Raw genomic sequence first — 21,159 nt, 5'->3', positions numbered from 1 at the left:
TCACCATTCCCCACCACATAGTTCACATAGCTGGCTTTTGGCCTTAGATTTTTCTCTTTTCTGATCTCCTATTTCAAGATTTTGCTGTATCTGCGATCTTAGCAATGCTAGGGAATCTCTTTTCTAGCAATGAGCAAGATTGTGCCACACTTTCTGATTTTGTATAATTTTTTATCACCCTTTTCATCAGCCCTCCATAGAAGACCTCTGATGAACTGTACACCTTTCTTGTTTGTCTGTTTTACTGCGGTGGTTGTTTGTTATGTTTTACTGTTTTTGACTACCCCAAAATATTTGGCCTGACATTAGTTATCCCTCACTTTTGTTCAATCATATATCTCTTTGTTACTATTTTTTTATTGTTGCTTTTGTGTAAGTAAGTCTAGTAAAATATCATTGTATACTTACTATTATGTTTCTCATGCATTTGCTTTTGGGTTTACTGTAAACTGGGCATTGCTTGACTAGTTCAAATACATCAATGAGAGTCATGTGAAATCATTGTAAGCCCTGACCAATTTGCCAAATGTTTCTTGATTCCTTTATTCAATATTAGGCATTATACGTTAAGACACGAATTAATTCAATTGCATTTCCATGTTATCTGCATGTCATCATTTTACAAATATGTATTCTTCATTTAATTTCTCACCCTGTAAGAATAGTTAGGCAAGTATGCATATATTTGTGTGTGTAAATGCCTATAGATACAATTGAGAAGTTTGTATATTTTGTTAGGATTTGATGAATTAATAAGATAGCATTCACTAAATCTCGTATGCTGCCTCCCACAGTGATAATTCCGGGAAATACAAATAGAAATAAGGAGTTAACTCCAGTTCTCAAAGAGCTCACACTCTCATTGAGGAAAAACAAAAGAGTTTAGTTGTAAGGCAGATTTAAAGCAACAAATTCCTAAGAGTTTCCAGCAGGGAAAATAGTGAGGCCTAAAGATTTTAAGTTCATGACAGTAGCACTGATGATAGCACCAGAGATCCATATTTAAAGCCTAGAGAGCCTCAGGCCTCAATTCAGAGTAGGTGGTAAGTCTTGTTTGTTTTCTGTTTGACTAGAAATATAGTTGGTGTCTCCTATCTCACTGAAACCATGTGAGCCAACAAGCAGGCTTCCGAGATGGCTCAGAGCTAGGGACTAGGGGGAGAAGGGAAAACAATAGGGAAAGGATCCCCAGGGATATATGGTAATCTGCAAGCCAGAACAGGTGGATGATCTTATTATTTAGAAGAAAGTCTGCCATTTATAAGTCATATTTATTGTTCTCTGTGAAACTGGTGAGCATTTTAGGCAAACTTACTTCTTTATACTTATAACTCACTTATGAAAATCAGAGGACTGATTATAAACATATCTTCTTGATGTTTCTTTGTTTGTTTTTTTTTTGTCTGAATAACTTCTTCCTAACTTACTTTGCTAGATCAACATGAAATGTTTGGGCTCTTGAACAAGGATATTTTTAGTCCAAAATGTAGTATGTTGCTGGCACTAGGGTATATCTCTTAGAACTACTTCTGGGCAGTGCATTTGTGTAGGCCAGCAGTTGGCTCTTCAAGTGAGGCCTAATGCAGCTCACTTCAAACTGCAGAGGCTCCAAAAATCCTTGGTGTGGTCCAGCCATTTCTCTAGTGACTTCTAATTGATGTTTAAAATTTAGGGGAAAATAATGGTGATATGAAAATCAAAGCCGTTGTGTTGATCAAATTAAAAGTGTAATCATTGTTGTTGTAATTTAAGGGACTAAAGTAGTGTATTAAAAATATCTCCCAACTATCTTCTCTCATCCGCCCACCACCAATTGTATTTCTCAATTTTTGTCCTCAATATAATCTCCAAAGAAGTCACTCATTTCTCATATAGGCTTTATTAAATTATAGTATCAACTATAGTACAAATAAATGGCAAAAATAAATTGGAGAGTCGATTCCCTAAACTTTCCCCCCCTTCATTTCTCCCTATTTCAAAGAATCATAGGTAAAGAAATTGAAAACAAAACAAAACAATTTTGTTAGTCATATGGTCTAGCCCTCTCTTACCATCTCAGCTAGGTCAAACTGAGGCCCAGTTAGGTTCACTCTATGAGGTAGCCTAAAGTCTTAAAATATTTCATAAAATCAGTTGTGGATTCATTTAGTCTTCTCTTTCAAATCTTGGCCCACTCAAGATATCTTAGATAGAGCCAAGATGACAGAGTAGGGAAAGTTAAGCTCTCCCAACATCCCTCTCCAAACAACCATAAAATAACATCTCCAACCAAATTCTGATGTAGCAAGCCAGCAAAAAGATCAGAGTAAGACATTCTTCCAGCCAAAGACAACATAGGAGGCCAGAAAGAAAGATCTCTGGCATGGAGGGAGGAGGCTGGTCCAAAGCCAACATGGATGAAACACCAGTAGTGAAACTAAGTGATGGTGACAGAAGTCACAGCAGCTTTAGGAGCTCACAAGCCAGAGACAGTAAGAGAAATTGACAATTTCTGTGAAAGAGATTACAGGGTATCCTTGTTCTAGCACTGGACACAAGAACAGATGCTGTTTGGTAACTCCCTTGTTTTACCTACTTCTGGATCACATTACAAGGGCAGAGGGTAGCATTTTAAATCAGGAGGAAGTTGAAGGCCTGAGAAACAGCTTTTTGGTGACTGAAATGCCTGTATGTATTGTCACAGTTCAAGAGTGGTGAAGATCACTTTAAGTCAAGAGGGAGTGGAAACCTTGAGAGCAGAATCACTTCCGGCTATAAAGAATCAGGAATGCTGAAAAACAGTAACATTTACTGGTCCCAATAAAAATGGGGCCCTGAGGAGCAATATTGATTACAATCCTAAGGGATAAGAAACCCTTCTGAGGAAAAAAAATAACATAAGACAAAACCAAAAACTGAGCAATGGCCACAATTCTTTCCAGATGATACCACCTAAAAAGTACCCAAAACTTTCAAACCCCCAGAACTAGCTCAGAAAACAGCATTATGAGAAAGCCTGAAGCTTGAGACAGTGGCCCTCCATTCCACACCCCATCCCATACACACTCAAACAAGGAATAGAGCTCAACTTTAACATGAGATTCAAAATCAAGAAATAGGGTCAGAAATAAGCAAAGAAGGAAAAAAGAACCTGACAATAAAAACTGAAATAGTAATAGGAAAGATTAAGACATGAACTAGGAAAAGACAATGAAGTCAAAACAGCAATAAACAATGCCTCAAAAAAATGTAGCTTGGACAAAGCCAAAAAAAAAAAACTTCCTGGAATAGCTAAGGAAATGATTTTTAAAATCAAATAAAATAGTACTGAAAGGGGCAGCTAGTTGGTACAGTGGATAGATCACTGGCCCTGGATTCAGGAGGACCTGAGTTCAAATCCAGCCCCAGACACATAACACTTATGAGCTGTGTGACTCTGGGCAAGTCACTTAACCCCATTGCCTAACCCTCCCCAAAAAAAAGTAGTAGTGAAAAAATGATCAAGAAATTATAGCAAAGGATGAAAATTATAAAAGATAATGAAAAGTTTGGTAAAAGAAGGAAAATACTGAAGAAAGTAATATTTATTTTTTAATTGATTTATTTATTTTTAGTTTTCAGCATTCACTTCCATAAGCTGTTGAGTTTTAAATTTTCTCTGCCTCCTCCCCTTCCCCCCTTACCAAGACAGCATGCAATCTGATATAGTCTCTACATATACATTCTTATTAAACATTTTCATATTAGTTGTGTTGTGAAGATTAATTAGAATGAATGAAAGGAACCATGAGAAAGAAGAAACACAACAAGAAAGAGAGAGAGAGAGAGAGAGAGAGAGAGAGAGAGAGAGAGAGAGAGAGAGAGAGCACAAATAGTGTGCTTCAATCTGCGTTTAGATTCCATAGTTATTTTTCTGGATGTGGATAGGATTTTCCATCATGAGTTTTTTGAAGTTTTCTTAGATCCTTCTATTGCCAAGAAGAGCTAAGTCTATCAAAGTTAGTCAGCACACAATGTGGCTATTACTGTGTACAATGTTCTCCTGGTTCTGCTCACCTCACTCGGCATCAGTTCATATAAGTCCTTCCAGGTTTTTCTGGAGTCTGCCTCTTCATCATTTCTCATAACACAATACTACTTCACTACATTCATATACCAGAACTTGTTCAGCCACTCCTCAATAGGTGGGCATCAAAAATAACACTTTAAAAAACAGAATTGTCCAAATGGGAAAAAGCTCATAAAAGTTCACTGAAGAAAATAATTCCTTACATATTAGATTGGATAAGTTTAAGCTAATGACTCCAAGAGGCAATAAGAAAGTATAAAACAAAAGAATATTAAAAAAGAAGAAAGTGTGAAATAACTTACTGGAAAAAAATGACCTGGAAATAGGCAGAGGAAAGATAACATAAGAATTATTGAATCACCTAGAAGCCATGATAAAAAAAAAAGGACTTAGATATCATATTTGAAGAAATTATTAAAGAAACTGTTCCAATATGCTAGAAAAAGAGTGAAATAGAAATCGAAAGAATCTACCAATCACTACCTGAAAGGGATCTCGAACTGAAAATTCTCAGGAATATTATAGCAAAGTTCCAGAGCTCCTGGGTGAAAGAAATAATACTTCAAGAATCCAGAAAGCAACCATTCAAATACCATGGAGCCATAGTCAGTATCACACAAGATCTAGCTGCTACTACATAAAGGAATGGAGAGTCTGGAATATGATATCCTATACATCAAAAGAGCAGTGATTAAAATCATGAATTACCTACCCAGAAAACTCCTGATTATAATTCTTCAAAGTGAAAAGTGGGAATTTAATGAAATGTTTGGTCTCCATGCATTCCTGATAAAAAGATGAGAGGTGAATAGAAAATATGATTTTCAAATGCAAGATTAAAAAGAAACATAAAAAAGGTAAAAAATTAAAGAGTAACCTTAAGTTCCTCAATAATGTTAAACCACTTACCTTTCTATATAGAAAGATGACACATGTATCTCCTAAGACCTTTATCATTATTATAAGCAATTAGAAGGATTTTCCGTAGAAAAGAGGTCCAGGAGTGAGATAACTATTTTGGGATGATATAAAAAGAATGGATAGATGAGAAAGAAGTGATTCCCTGAAAGAAAGGGGAAAGGGAAAAAAAACCAGGGAAATCATCTCATATAAAATATGTGCACAAAGAAGAAAATTTACAATGGAGGAGAAAATTGTGAGGGGTGGGCAAAGCCTGAAACCTACTCACACCCACAGACAATGACCTAATATCAAAACTAAACCTATGTGCACCTAATGGCACAGCATTCAACTTTTTTTTTTTATTTCAACATTGAATTTTTCTCCAATTTTTAACATTTTTCTATTTTTAGTTCCAAATTCTCTCCGTCCCTCTATCTGCCTGTATTGAGAAGGCAATCAATTTCATATAGGTTATGTGTGTGCAGTCATGCAAAACATATTTCCATATTAGTCATGTTCTGTTTTAATTTGCATTTCTCTAATCAATAGTGATTTAGAGCATTTTTACATATAACTCTAGACAGCTTTAATTTCTTCACCTGAAAACTGCTTGCTCATATCCTTTGGCCACTAATCAGCTGGGGAAGGTTCTGCTCATTTTAATTTGTATTAATTCATATAAGTCTTTCCGCATTTTTCTGAGAGCATTCTGCTTGCCATTTCATATAATACAATAGTATCCCATCACAATCATATACCATGACTTGTTCAGCCATTCCCCAATTTATAGGCATCCCTGAAATTTTCAGTTCTTTGCCAACACAAATAGACCTGCTATAAACTTTTTTAAAGAACACATGGGTTGTTTTCCCTAATTCTCTTCATAAATAGACTAAGAAATGGTATTGCTGGGTTAAAGGCTATAGGTAATTTAATAACTCTTTTGGCGTAATTCCAGATTGCTCTCCAAAATGGTGGATCATTTCATAATTTTACCAACAATGAATTAGTGTCTCTCCCCAATTCCCCTCCAATTTTGAACAATGCCTCAAAAGAAATTCTGGAGTGACAGAACTCACAAAAGAATGGGCTGAAACAATTTTCTAGCTCAACAACTTAGAAGTCATCAGGAAATATAAACCATGCTAGAAGGAAAGTAGAGTGAAATTCAGCCTAATAGTTGGAGGCATCTGAATCAACAAAGGCAGCGGTAGCTTCTGGATCTCTCAGTCCATAGACAGTAAGGGTATGAAACAGCTGGTCAGAAGGAGATTGCAAGGGCATCTTTGCTCATACTGGGTGCAAGACTCTGTTGTATTACCCATACTTAAATCTGAGTTGAAGTCATGGGTCAAAGTACCAGGATGAGGAGGAGCCCTAGCACACTAGAGCTTGTGGCCACAGAGGAGTGAATCAACAGAGTAGCATGGCATAGCTGAAGCTCAATGAACATTTGTTGAAAAAAAAAAAGAATTAATAACTCAAAAATTAGCAGAACCAGAAGAACATTGTGCATAGTAACAAGAATATTTTACAGTGATCAACTGTGAATGACTCAGCTATTCTCTGAATTACAATAATCTAAGATGTTTCCAAAGGATTTATCATGGAAAAAATGTTATCCACCTTCAGTGAAACAACTGATGGAGTCTGAATGTAAACCGAAGCATCTTTTGTTTTTGTTTGTTTGTTTTAGTTTTGGGGAAGGGTCTGTGTTTTCTTTCACAACATGACTAATTTAGAAATGCTTTTTATGTCTGCATATGTATAACCTGTATTAAATTGATTGTCTTCTCAATGAGTGGGGGTACAGAAGGGAAATAATTTGGAACCAAACATTAAAAAAAATGTTATTCAGATGTTTCAGCTAATCTAATGTAAAAGACGTCCTTAGTGAAACTTTAAATTCATGTCCTCCCTCAATGTCTGTTTTTATTTTTTGTCCATCTACATCAATCCAGAAAATGCAAAAAAAAAAAATCTGAATCTCATGAAAGTCAGAATTTTTTCAAAAATAATTGTTTTCTTTTTTGTATACTTTTTTTGGTAAAGAACTATCAAAAGTGATCATGTAAATATACCTATAATTTAGCATAAGAACCAGAGAATTTAAATAACCAAATCTCAGATTAATAAAATGAATGTGCCCTAAAATTATTGTATAAAAGGAAAAAAAAGAAAAAAGACTAAATGAATTCAAAACTAATTCTATGAAATATTCAATGTGCAATTAATTAAAATATATAAATCATATTCAAAAATAGGAAAATAATGTCTCAAAGAAATTCTTCTCATAAAGGAAATATGGTCTCAATATCTAAACTAGGGAAAGGTAAAACAGAGAAATTTCTAAACTAATATGCCTAATCAATAACAATGCAAAAAAAACTGTTTAATAAAATCCTGTAGAGTTTACAGCAGACCATTGAAATAATTTTACATTATTATAAGTTAGTACTTATAAAATAAATAGAACATTGGGTCAATACTTGGAAATGTATAAGCATAATGGAGGAGTGAAAGAAAAAAGAAGGGGAGGGAGGGAAAGGAAAAGTTGAGGAGAGGAGAAGAGAGGATTGGAGAGGAAAAAAGGCAAGATTTCAGAATTTTTTTAAAAAGGAGTAGTGACCTCAGCTTGGTCAGCTGACTTAAACACACACATACAAGTACACAGTCACATGCACACACCTGAGGTTTAACAAATTTTGCTCTGAAGAACAATAGTTTTGTTCTTCAAAGATACTGCCATTCTGATATTCTTACAGGAAAAAAATGAAACAACTTAATAGTTATTCATCTATGAAAAAGACTTGAGGTAAGTCAGTTATATAATTAATATTTTGTTCCTTCAAAAAATTCAACAGGCCTGAATAACGCCCAAGAGGAAACTATCACTTAATAATAAATGCTTCCTAGCTCTCGACCCTGGCATGCAGCCCTTTTTTCAGCTTGTGCCTCTTGCTCTTTGTAGACTTTTGCCAAGGTGGGGAGGCTAAATTGTTAAAGTAGAAGACATTTTCTTGCTCAATGTAACCACATTACTGACTTACTGCATTCTTTTGAAAAGATGAGCAAATATTTCTACTACCTGAAGATAGGATTATCATGGCCAAAATGGCCCCCAAATCTGAAAGAAGCCATTCCCTTCAATGAATTTACTGTATTTTAATAATATACTTTGCATGCGGTTTGGCACCCTGTAAGCTCTTAATAAATGTTTTGCATTAATCTATTCATTCATTCTTTCATCAGATCAAAAAATGGCTTGGTACAAAATCATTTTTCAACAGACACCATTGTTGGAGAGAATATTCAAAGGAAATATGGGAGAGAGCAGTTTTGCCCACTACTTTACTCTCCAGAACACCATTTATTCAGTATTTCGTGCTCACTTAAAGCTTGGTAATTTCTTGTTCTATATGAAAGCCAAAGCTTGTATTTTATTTTTAATTGTCTTCTTCAGCCCAAAATAGTCAATTGAGCTGATTTTAAAACTGGTGTGATTAACTTTTCTTAAAGAAACTAGTGTGGTAGGAAAAAGAAGAGGCTTAAAAGTGTTTGAAGGAAATGTAGGTACAAGTTAGCTAAATCCTATGTATTACAAAAATAAAAAGTTCAAGCTACATTTGGCATCTCACTGTAACATTGCTCTCTGAAGGGCAGAACTCAGTAGAATTAAGGACGTAGTTACTGAAATTTCCTGCTCTTTCAAAGTATGTTGCTAGATTGATCATTTCTTTCCAAATTGGGAAACACAGTATATGGCCTTCATTTCTAAATATACTGCTTTCCTCTATCCTGCCTCATGATTTCCTGTCAGAAAGAAGAGAAAATGAACCTTCCACCAAAACAATTTAAAACAACTGTTTAATGTACTTAGGAGGCAATAATTTTATGACCGAAATTGACTCTGAAGAAGAGATATGGATATGTAACTTTCTCCTTCCTTTTCATAGGTGAAGGATTATGTGCTCCCAGGACATGAAACATTATCCACGTAAGGGAGCTTGGAATCATGGTCGCTAGAGAATGACTCAGGAAGACTGGAGTTCAAGTCCAGTCTCAGACACTTAATAGCTGTTTGAACAGAGAAAAGTCACAACTTCTTTCAGTCTCAATTTCATCATGAACAAAATGAGAAGAATAATTGTCTTCCAGTTTTATAAGGATAGCATAGCATGATATTTGTGAAGCACTTTGCACAACTGAAAGGGCTATATAACTGCTACCTATTATTATTATTAACATCATCATCATTATTATACTGTTAGGTTATAAGATGTAGTTAATTGTGTTGGCCAGAATTTTATACTGCTTTTCCCAAACACACATTTTTTTGTGTCGAGATGACTATCTGAGGGAGAAAAGAAGATAGAGGTAGATTAGGCAATGAAAGTATTATAAAAGTATAGAAATCAATATACACATTTTAATATTATAAATCCCTCTTTGAGTGATTCAGTGATACTCCAATTAATCAAGAAAAGAAAGGATTATGAAATCTTAGAAGGTAAATAACAACTGCAAAATGGAATTGGAGTGAGAAAAAAAAACACAAAACAGAGACAAAGCAAGATAAAAATGGCCAAGCAGGCACTGTAGCTATTTTAAGAGACAGCCCCATTCCAGGTATGAAGAATGAATGCTTATCCCATGGGCGAGTTGTGAAGATCTCTTTACCCTGTGTGTCATTACCTTGTGTGTGTATAAGGCAGCACAAGATAGAAATAGATCCACTGCTTCCAAGATGTAGACATATGAGGGGAAGTAATTTTCTGAAACTGGTCATAGAGAATCAGCCATTTATTTCAAATTCCTTGTTATTCAATTTTCATTCTGGTTTGGTTAAATGTTTGTTTGCCTTCCAAGGCCATAATCTATGAAGAGCTTGTTGATAAAGGACCAAACATTAATAGAGTAGGGAACAGTGGGAAGGAGATGTCTTCCCTATCATCCCCACTATCTTACTTATCCTCTATCTCTCCTTGCCTGCCAGCTTCTTCCTTATTGCCTATCAATATTTTTATGTTTCCCCTGTCTCCAAAATGTAGACCCACCCTTATTATCTACTCCTAATATATCTCCTCCCTTTAGTGGCCACCATCGTTGAGAAGGCCATTTAAAATTTCAGTCATTTTTCAGTCATGGTCTACTCTTTGTGATCCCCTTTGGAGTTTTTTTTTTCTTTTTCTAAGAGATACATTTCCTTCTCCAGCTCATTTTACAGATGACAAACTAAGGCAAACAGGCTTGAGTGACTTCCCTAGAGACACACAACTGGTAAGTGTCTGAGGCTGGATTTGAACTCAGGAAGATGTCTAAAATAAATGTATCCAATTCCATTCCTCTCCAAACTTTCTACAATCTGATCTCTGACCTCATAATGCAACTGAAACTATTCTTTCCAATGGTACAAATGATATTTTAATTGTCCAATCTATTTGTGTCTCTTCAACCTATATCCTTCTTCACCCCTCTGTCGTCTTTGACATTGGCAATCCCCTTATTCTCATTAATATTCCCTTTTCTCAAGGTTTTCAGCATATCACTCTTTCCTGCTTTTCCTCCTAAGATTCTGACTTTTCCTCAGTCTGGTTTGCTGGATTTTCATCCACATCACCTCCCTAACTGTTGGTGTCCCCCAAGGCTCTGTCCTAAGTATTCTTCTCTCTACATACTATTTCACTTGAGGATTTCATTAGTTCCCATTCATTCAACAAGCATTTCTATGTAAGTTTTGTCCAAATTCTTTATTTTGCCCTAATCTGACCCCAGACTTCTAGTCTCACATCTCCAGTTGCCTATTAGGCATTTCAAACTGGATGTCTTATAGGTATTTTAAGATAAACATGTCCAAACTGAACCTGTTCTCCCCTCCACTTTCTTTTCCTCCCTTCCCTATTACTGTTATGAGTGCTACTTTCCTCCAACTCACCAGGTTCACAACCTGAATGTCTCCCTCTGTCTCCCTGCTCTCACCCATGCATATCCAATCAAATGCCAGATCTTGTCATTTCTCCCTTTATAGCACCATTTTTATATGTCCCATGCTCTCCTCTGACATTGCAAACTTCCTGGTGTGAGACCCACAGTGCCTCATCCTTTGATTACCGCAGTCATTTGCTGGTGGGTCTCCCAGTCTCATCTCTTCTCATTCTTCTGTCTCTTCAACTTCTACATTGAGCTTCCTGGATCACATGCCAGACCAAACCCTTAATTCATTCAACTCCAGTGGCTCCTTACTCCCTTGAGGATCAAAAAAAGAAAATTCTTTGTTTAACTTATAAAGCCTCTGATAAGCTGGCCATTCCTACTTTTCCAGTCTTTGCTATATCTTATATCTCCCAACACACACACACAGACACACAGACACACGCACACTGTGATATAATGACACTGGCCTTGTTTCTCACATAAAACATTCCATCTCCTGAATCCCTGTACTTTCCCTGTTGGTTCCACAAGCTTGTAACTCTCTCCCTCCTCAGCTCTTCCTCTTAGTTTCTCAGCTGATATCCCACAATCTGCAAGAAGCCTTTCCCAATCTCTCTTTATATAAGTTGTCTCTTTGTTGGCTATCTTCTATTTATTTGGTCCATGGCTTGATCGTACACAGTTGTTTACACATTGTCTATCCCATTAGACTTTGAGCTCCTTCAGATGGGGGACTTTTGCTTAACTTTTCTCTGTATCCCCAACACTTAGCACAATGCCTGGCATTTAATAAATACTTCCTGATTGACTGACTTGTTGGGATCAGAGAACAGATGACCAACATAAATGAAGTTCTAGACAAGAAGCATGAGGAAAAGAACAAGAATGGAGGACTTTTCCCTGCACTGGGATCCAAGTGGTGTCCAGATTTGTAGAAAGGAGCTCCCAGCATGTTTGGCTGGGCCTTTGTGGAATATTCAGAGACAAAGGGCTCACAGGATGGGCAGGCACATGTATATTGTCACTGGTATTGTGGGAGGGTCACATACATGATATCAAAGATTCACTGCAGCATGGAAATATTGGGGAAATTGTCACTTAATAGGACGTCATGCCTTTCGTTCTGGCTGGTCAGAGGAAGATTTTATAGAAAATGTGGGTTTGTGAGCAGAGACTTTGAATAGATAATGGATCCTGGAAACTGAATGTGGCAGTGGGACACTACAGCTGGAGTTCTGAACACAGCCCCTTTAAAACCAGTTTATTCTAAGAAGTCTGTGTCAAAACATATTATGAAGCAGCAGGAGACCTGCAGAACTCTGGAAAGAAACCCATTGTATGGAGATTAGGCAAGGCTAGGAGGAAAAGGGGATTAAGTGATATAAAAATAGCTCCCTGGAAATCTTTGCTTGTTACCAATCTGCCTCTTAACCCTCCTAGCCAGTAGCATGTTAGCAACCAGCACCCAAGTTCCTTCTGGCTGTTTGATTTTTTTTTATTTGTGTGTGTCAGGTGATATGTATGTGTGGGAATATCTCAGTCCCCCCAGTTGGGCTCCAGGCAAAACAATGTCCTGGCATAATGGGACCTATCATGATTCCTCTTGACAGGAATAAGAAACAACATTCTCTGTTAACACAGCAGGGTGCCTTAATAAATAAATGTGGTTTTGAATGATTTATTGGGAGCCAATTTGTTGCTAAGAAAAGTTGGGGAGTTGGTGAAACTTCCACTGCCCTTCAGATTTGACTGAGCTTGGGATTAGTAAGACACAGACTTTCCTAAAGTTCTCAAGGACATAGGTCAATGGGCCTATGTCCTAGAACAAATCACCTGGTAAGAATCAGTATCAGACAATGTTAAGTAGCAGACTTTAAAGTCCTATGTTTTCTGAGATTGCTTTTCCTTGCTTCCTTCTTCCTTTCTTTGGAGGGACAAGAGGTCAGGAGGCTCAACCCCTTCTCTTCATCCCAGAATTCTCTCCATCAATGGTATCAAAGTCCCATGTATTGGCTAAGGGAATGGTCATGTTATTTCTAATGTAGGGAATGTCCAGGAGAGGAATCTCCACCTACTAATGAAGGTCAGAAATTTCTTTGCAACTTGTCTTTGACATTTTCCTTGACCAAGAGACAGTAAGTGGTACATAGTATACAGCAGAGGTGGGGCTCGGACTTAGCTCATGTGTACATACTCCCAAGGAATTTGCCTAGACAGGTCTCTCTCTCTCTTTCTTTCTCTCTCTCTGTGTCTCTGTCTCTCTCTGTTTCTGTCTGTCTCTATCTCTCTCTCCCTCCCTCCCTCTCTCCTTCCCTCCCCCCCACACCACATAGAACACATCACACACAAGACTTAAACAAGACCTAGGCTATCGTCACAATACAGCTGGTTCCCAATTCTGTATGTCCTGCCATCTTTCTCCTGAGCTTCAGTTCCAAATCTCCAACTACCTGCTACTTGACAGCACCTGGATGTCTCATATACATCTCAAACTCAGCATGTTCAAATCAGAACATTTAATAGGGTCTTAATAACTATTTGCTGATTCTTTTTGTGTAGTTTTAAATAACAAATGCAAGGCTGTAGGTTTTTAGTGTTGTCTCTGTTCCTGAGGATATCTCATTTTGTCATAGAGGACATTTTACAAAGTGAGTACTCCCTCCACTAACACAGCTCCTGCCTGTTCTATCATTTAGGAAATAAGGCCTAGAAAGTTTTAAAGAGTAAACTTATTTGTCTAGGTTCTTACAGTCAGGTCAGTGTCAGAAGAAGGATTTGAATCAAATTTTTAAGTATATCCCTTCCAATACCCTTATATCCTAATTACCCAATCTACACAACTCTTATGATCTACCCTACAACACACCACTTCAGGTCCATACAGAGGAATGGAACTTGACTTTGTCATCACCCACCATTAGTTTACCTCTATATTCATGAACTCACATTCCTTTGTCTGGTTATAATCTTTTATCGTGTAATATCTACCTTTGCATCACAACTTTCACCTTATTCTTTCTAAGTCTCATTCTTACTGACCTTCATTTCCTTCCCAGGCCATCATCCCTACTTTAGTTACACTTTTCTTCCTTTTCATTCTTGACCATTTGATGAACCAACTCTTCATTATTTTGTCTTTCTTGATTTCCTTAACTCTTATGCTATTGCTGATTATGCAAAAAAAAAAAGTGTCAATTTGATTACTCCTTTCATCCTTGATCTTCATTCCAATTCAGATGTTGCTGATTAGAGGTAAGAAAATTCACAAAACAATACTGTTTGGATCTACTTTAAGTTAATGTTATCTTCTCAACTGGGTTATCATTGTAGCAATGCAAATAATCTGTTGATTCCCTCTCCCAGTCTAGTCAGTGGGGATTTCATTTTTTTTCCTACTTCTCTCCAAAGCCTTCCCTTCACAGTCCTTTTCCCCAATTGTCTTAGCTCATATTGCCATCTATTTCAGTGAAAAATGAAACCATTCACTAAGAGCTATCGAAGCTCCAAACTTCCTAAATCCACATCACTAAGGCAACTTTCTCTACTATCTCTTCCTACATCGATTCTTGCATCCATTCTCATGTAAAGAGATAGTTCTTCTGCCTGCCAAGTCAAACACCTGTAGTTACAACCTTCATCCTATTTCCTTCCGGCTTCTCTAACAAATCACCACCATTATTATCATGGTTACTATCTCTCTTATCTTCAATGTCTTCCTGTCTACTGGCCCTTGTCTCTTTTATCCTCATTACTATGTCTCTTTTATCTTTAATCCCTTCTTCATCTTACTCTTTGTCCTCCCCTTGGTGCAGAGGTTCTTCACCTAATGTCTTAGAACTAATTTTTTAAATGATATTATGATAATTTTGTTTCAAGTTTTTGATTTCTTTTGTAATCTTAAGTATTTTATTTTATTCATTTAAAAACCTTACTTTGGGTAGTCACCAAGTCTCACCAAACTTCAAAAGGATACTATGGCCTCATGGCAGAGGAACCTCTGATCATGTAATTGAAAGGTGAGACTACTGGTGCCTTCCCATGCAGCCTGCGAATATCAAATCTTGGGGCTTATTTTGTTTATAATTTCACATGTTACCCCCCAACAATCTACTACATTGCCAACTGATTCAACTAAACAAGTTCCTTAAAATCTTTTTCTGGGCCAGAAATCTCTCTCTCAGGTCAATTATTACCTAATCAATTGAGATACCAATGAGAGAAGTGTCTACTTAGTAGTCAGTATTGGGTTAATCCTATCCCAATCCAGCAGAGAATGTTTATTACCTAGATGGTTTAGTAGCTGGTGAAGGCATTTCAGGACAATGTTTAATGAATAAGAGTCCCCCCACTCACCTTTTCACTTTTAAATGAGGCACAACAGATCAAAGAGGAAGAGCAGGCGTGTTATGACATATTGCAGATCTGCTCATATGATCTTTTCCAAAACACATGCTCCTCTTTTGAATTTCCTTTTTCTATCAAGCAAGGCACTATGCTTTCAGGCTTTAAGGTTGACAACTTCAATAACATCCTTGTTCCTCACTCTCTCACCCCATACAGGAAATAAATTGACAAGTATTATAGTTTCTACTATCACGTTTCACATATTCCTGACCTTCTGAATACTTACATAGCTACCATTTTGGTTCAGGTCCTCATCACCTCTTTTCTAGATTACTTCAGTGTTCTTATAATTGGTTTTCCTCCTTCAAGTCACTCCCTACTCCAGTACATCTTCCACACTGGTACTAAAATTATCTTCATTATAGTCATAAAACTTTAGGTCTTCTCTTGAATTTAGAATCAAATATTTTCATTGTTAATCCTTTCAACATTACTATGTTGTATAAGTTTTATTATATGCATTATTATACATAATGGGATATTTTTCATTTACAAAGAAGTAAATATATAAATATTTGAGTTGTACACTCAAATTTTTAATTGATAGAGGCAAGTGATAATGAAAAAAATGTGTGGATACCATTCATTTATAAAATTACCAAATGCTAGTCGGTGGGAAGGACATGAGAGATTTAGATAATGGGGGCCCACCCTTAAGGAGTTTGCAATTTAACTAAACAAATAAGAAATATAAACTTAAAATGGTTATTGGACTATATAAAGCAATACATAATTTACCATTGATTATTACAAGTTGCATGTATTGCAAACAGCATAAAATAATAATATGGAAAGGAAAAAGGTATTTGGACTAGAATAGATGGAGAAGATTCTGTATTAGAAATGGGACTTGGAAAAATGGAGCAAATTAGAAGAGGTAAATATTTGACTGAAAAAAGGAGACGTTTCACCAAGAGCTCCATCTTCTCCCCTCCACCTCATCTCACATCACACAAATGCCTTCTGCCACTCTCTCTTCCTTCACCCTTTTCTTAAATGAAGAAGTGGCTTTTCTCTTTGTCTAGCTAACCTCTCCACATGTGCAAGTAGTCTAATTCTATCCCATCTTCTTTAAAAGATTATCTTGTCTGTTATCCACAATCTCTTTTTTCCCCCCATTGGATGCTTCTCTAACAAGCAAGTCCATATTGTCCCCATTCACAAAACTCCTTCCTTGATCCAACCATCATTCACTATGAGCCCATATCTTTCCTGAATTTTGTGGCTAGACTTCTTGAGATGGCTGGCTATAATAGGCATTGCCACTTCCTTTCTTCTCATTTTTTTTCCTCAATATTCTTGATTTTTACTTCATCATTCAGATGTATGTGGTCTCTATAAGTTACTAACAATCTATTAATTGACAAATCTATTTTGTTTAACCAGGCTTCTTCCTTCTTAAAATTGGCATCCTTGACACTGTCAATCACCCTCTTCTCCTTGATACTCTCTTTCAGCCAGGTTATTGTGCCATTACTCTCTCCTGGTTTTCCTCTTTCTTATCTGACTATTCCCTCTGAAGCTCCTCTGTTGAATTTTTGTGCAGGTCATGCCCACTCACCTAGGACGTCCCACATAGCTTGGTCCTGGATCCTCTTCTATTTTTCCTCTGTACTATTGCACTTTTGATTTCATCAAGCCCATGGATTCCATTATTATATCTATGCTGCCAATTCTCATATGTACTTATTCAACTCTAATCTCTCTCGTCATCACCAGTCTCACATCTATAACTGTCTATTAAACATCTTTTGTAGATATCTTAAACTCAAAATGCCCAAATTTAAACTCATTATCTTTCACCCCAGTACCTACCTCCTTCTAAACTTTACTATTGCTGTTCAGGGTATCATCATTCTCTAAGTCACACCCATTTGCAATCTAAGTGCCATCTTGAACTCCTTACTTTCTCTCATCTCCATCCCAATCCATTACCAAGGCAGGTCAATTTTAACCTCATATTATCTCTCATATGCACCCTCTTCTATCCTATGCCAACACCCTGAGGCAGGTTTCCATCACCTTACTCTTGAACTACAACAATAGTCTACTGGTTGGTCAGTCTTCCTCAAGTCTCTCCCTACTCTCACCCTCCACTCATATGGCAAAGTGATCTTTGTAAAGCCCAAGCCTGACCATGTCATATCCACCCCTTTTCAATAAGATCCAAAGAATCTCTATTCCCTCTAAGATCAAATACAAACTCCTGTTTATCTTTCAGATCTCTGTATAACTTACACCACCTAACATTCCAACCAGCTAATATGTTAATCCCCTTTATATACTCTTTGATCCAGCAACACTGACCTCCTCGCAGTTCCTTAAAGGCTCTCTATCTATCACATTTTCCTTCACTGGCATGTTCTCCTTCATCATCTCTTTCTCCTGTATTCATTGGCTTCTTTCAAGTCCCAGCTGAAATCCCACCTTGTGCAGAAAGGCTTCCTATATCCCTCTAAGTTTTGGTACCTTTCCTCAGTTTACCATTTTCCATTTATCCTCTATATATCTTGTTTGTACATAATCATTTACATGTGATGTCTTGCATTACCTTGAGACCTCCTTTATGGAAAGGACTATCCCTTTTTTGTATCCCAAGCACTTATTATAATTCTGGGAACATACCAGAGTCTTAACAAAATATTCCTGACTGATTAAGGGAGAAGACGGTTTTAGGGGAGGAAATTGTGTTGGAGAACAATATGGCCTTAACTTTTCAAAATGAGGTACATAACAACTCACAGCTGCATGGTAACTTAGAGTTAGTCAAAGTCAGACACGTAGCTAGATGGTGCAGTGGATAGAGCACTGGAACTACAGTCAGGATTATCTGTGTTCAAATCTGGCCACAGATACTATCTGCATGACTGCAGCCAAGTCCTTTAACCTTGTTTGTCTCAATTTCCTCATCTCTAAAATGAGCTATTGAAGGAAATAGCAAACCACTCCAGTATCTTCTTTTTTTCATAATTAATAGTATTTCATTTTTGTTCAATCACATGTAAAAGGAGTTCTCAACATTCATTTTTATAAGATTTTGAGCTCCAAATTTTTCTCCCTCCCTCCCTTTCTTCTCCCCTCCCCAAGATAACAAGAAATGTTAAAAAGGTTATACATGTACAATCATATTAATTATATTTCCACATTAGTCATGTACTGAAGAAGGATCAAAGCAAAAGGGGAAAAACACAAGAAAGAAAAAACAAAAAACAAACAAAAAAGTGAAAGTAGTATGCTTTGATCTGTATTTAGACTCCTTAGTTCTTTCTCTGAATATCAATAGCATTTCCCATTATGAGTCTTTTGGAATTGTTTTGGATTATTGTATTGCTTAGAAGAGCTGAGCATATTACAGTTGATAATCATACAATGTTGCTATTAACATGTACAATGTTCCTCTGGTTCTGCTCATTTCACTCAGCATTAGTTCACGCAAGTCTTTCCAGGATTTTCTGAAATCCACTTGCTTATCATTTCTTGCAGCACAATAGTATTTCATTACATTCATATACCACAACTTCTTCAGCTACTCCCCAATTGATGGGGATCCACTCATTTTATAATTATTTGCCACCACAAAAGAGGTGCTAGAAATATTTTTGGGATACAGACCTAGCAGAGAAATTACTCGCTCAAAAGGTATGCAGTTTTATATTCCTTCCAGCCATAGTTCCAATTTTTTTCTCCAGAATGGTTAGATCAGTTCACAGCTCCACTAATAATGCATTAGTGTTCCAATTTTCCCACATCTTCTCCAAAATTTATCGTTTTCCTGTTTTGTCTTGTTAGCCAACCTGATAGGTGTGATGCAGTACCTCAAACTTGTTTTGATTTGTATTTCTCTAATCAATCGTTATTTAGAGCATTTTTTCGTATGACTATACTTTTCCATCTCCTGTCACCTTGTCCCTTCTCATCAGTGTTTTGCTTATGACCATTGCCTCTTTCAATCTGCCCTCCATTTTACCAGTCCCCCTACCTTTTATTTACTTTTTCTCCTCCTATTTCTGCTTTCCCTTTTTTACAACCTTCTTCCTTTTCTTTCCCCTTTCCATTCCTACTTCCCTATTGGGTAAGATAAATTTCTCTACCCAATTGACTGTGTGTGTTATTCTCTCTTTGAGACAAATCTGATGAGAGTAAGTTTCAAACAATGCTTGCCCCCCTCCCTCATTCCCTCTACTGTAATATGTCTTTTGCAACTCTTCATGTGATGTAATTTAGCCTATTCTGCCTTCCCCCTTCCTCTTCTCCCAGTGCAATCATTTTTTAACACTTTTTTTCAAATCATCACACCAAAACCAACTTATACCCATACCCTCTATGTACACCACTTCTAACTGCCTAATAGAGATACAGTTCTCAAGAGTTACAAGTATCATTTTCCCATGTAGGGATGTAAACAGTTTAACCTCACTGGATAACATGTTTCTTTGTTAGTTTGCTTTCTTTCTTGTTAACCTTTTTATGCTACTCTTGAATCCTGTGTTTGAAGATTGAATTTTGTGTTAGCTCTGGTCTTTTCATGAGGAAAGTTTGAAAGTTCTCTATTTCATTTAATGCCCATCTTTTCCACTGAAAGTTTATGCTCAATTTTCCCAGATAGTTGATTCTTGTTTGTAATCCAAGCTCCTTAACCTTCTGGAATATCATATCCCAAGCCCTCTGATCCACTAATACAGAAGCTGTTAAGTTTAGTGTAATCCTGACTGTAGTTCCTTGATATTTTAATTGTTTCTCTCTGGCTGCTTGCAGTATTTTCTACTTGACCTGATCATTTGACTGCCATTTTCTTTGGAGATTTCATTTTGGGATGTCTTTCAGGAGGGGATTGGTGTATTCTTTCAATAACTATTTTACCCTCTGGTTCTATGATTATCAAGGCAGTTTTCCTTGATAATTTCTTGAAAGATGCTGTCCAGGCTCTTTTCTTTTTCTTTTTTTCTTTCTTTTCTTTTTCTTTTGGTGAGGCAATTGGGGTTAAATGACTTGCCCAGAGTCACACAGTTACTAAATGTTATATATCTGAGGATGGATTTGAACTCACTCTGTGCTACCTAACTGCCCTCCAGGCTCTTTTCCTGATCATGCCTTTCAGGTAATCCAATAATTCTTAAATTATCTCTCCTGGATCTATTTTCCAGGTCAGTTGTTTTGCCAATAAAGTATTTTACAATTTCTTCTATTTTTTTCCATTCTTTTGATTTTATTCAATTGATTCTTGATGTCTCATAGAGTCATTAGCTTGAATTTGCCCAATCCTAATTTTCAAGGAATTACATTCTCCAGTTAGCTCTTGTCCTTCCTTTTTCATTTGGCCAGTTCTACTTTTAAGAAATTGTTTTCTTCACTTGATTTTTTTTTCATTTGGCCATTTGTATTTGTTCTAAGGAATTGCTTTCTTCAGTCAATTTTTTGTACTTCCTTTTCCAAGCTTTTGACTCTGTCTTCTATACCTTTCATTTATTTCCCCAATTATTATTCTACCTCTCTTATTTGATTTTTAAAATCATTTTTGAGCTCTTCTATGAAGGCTTTTGGGGCTTGAGATTAATTTGTATTCCCCTTTGAGGTATCACATATAGATATTTTAACACTGCTGTCCTCTTCAGACTTTGTGTTTCAGTCTTACCTGTTTCCCTAATAGCTTTCCATGTTAGGACTCTTTTTTTTTTTTTGCTCGTTTTTTAAAAGTTGAGCTCTGTTCCTGAGGCACAGAGGGCACTGTCCCAAGCTTTTTGTGCTGGGATCAAGAGGTCTGAGGTGCTAGGGAATTGCCCGTTATGGTTGGGTGATTCCATCTAGTTATGCTTTTATGCCCTGGGTTCTGGGGCTGGCAATTTGCCTGCTCTGCTGGGTTTGGAGGCCTC

At 36.7% G+C, this 21,159-nt stretch overlaps 1 pseudogene; it reads left to right on the top strand.

Moving 5' to 3' along the window:
• The first annotated feature begins 2,392 nt into the window (after nt 1-2,392).
• LOC110222654 (MYG1 exonuclease pseudogene) overlaps nt 2,393-21,159 on the top strand; it is a 42,811-nt pseudogene continuing 24,044 nt past the window's right edge.

Source organism: Phascolarctos cinereus, unplaced genomic scaffold (assembly GCF_003287225.1).
Source record: "Phascolarctos cinereus isolate Bilbo 61053 unplaced genomic scaffold, phaCin_HiC Scaffold_2;HRSCAF=192, whole genome shotgun sequence".
Lineage (NCBI taxonomy): Eukaryota > Metazoa > Chordata > Mammalia > Diprotodontia > Phascolarctidae > Phascolarctos > Phascolarctos cinereus.
Note: the sequence above shows the minus strand (reverse complement) of the source record. Positions and strands in the feature narration are given on the sequence as shown.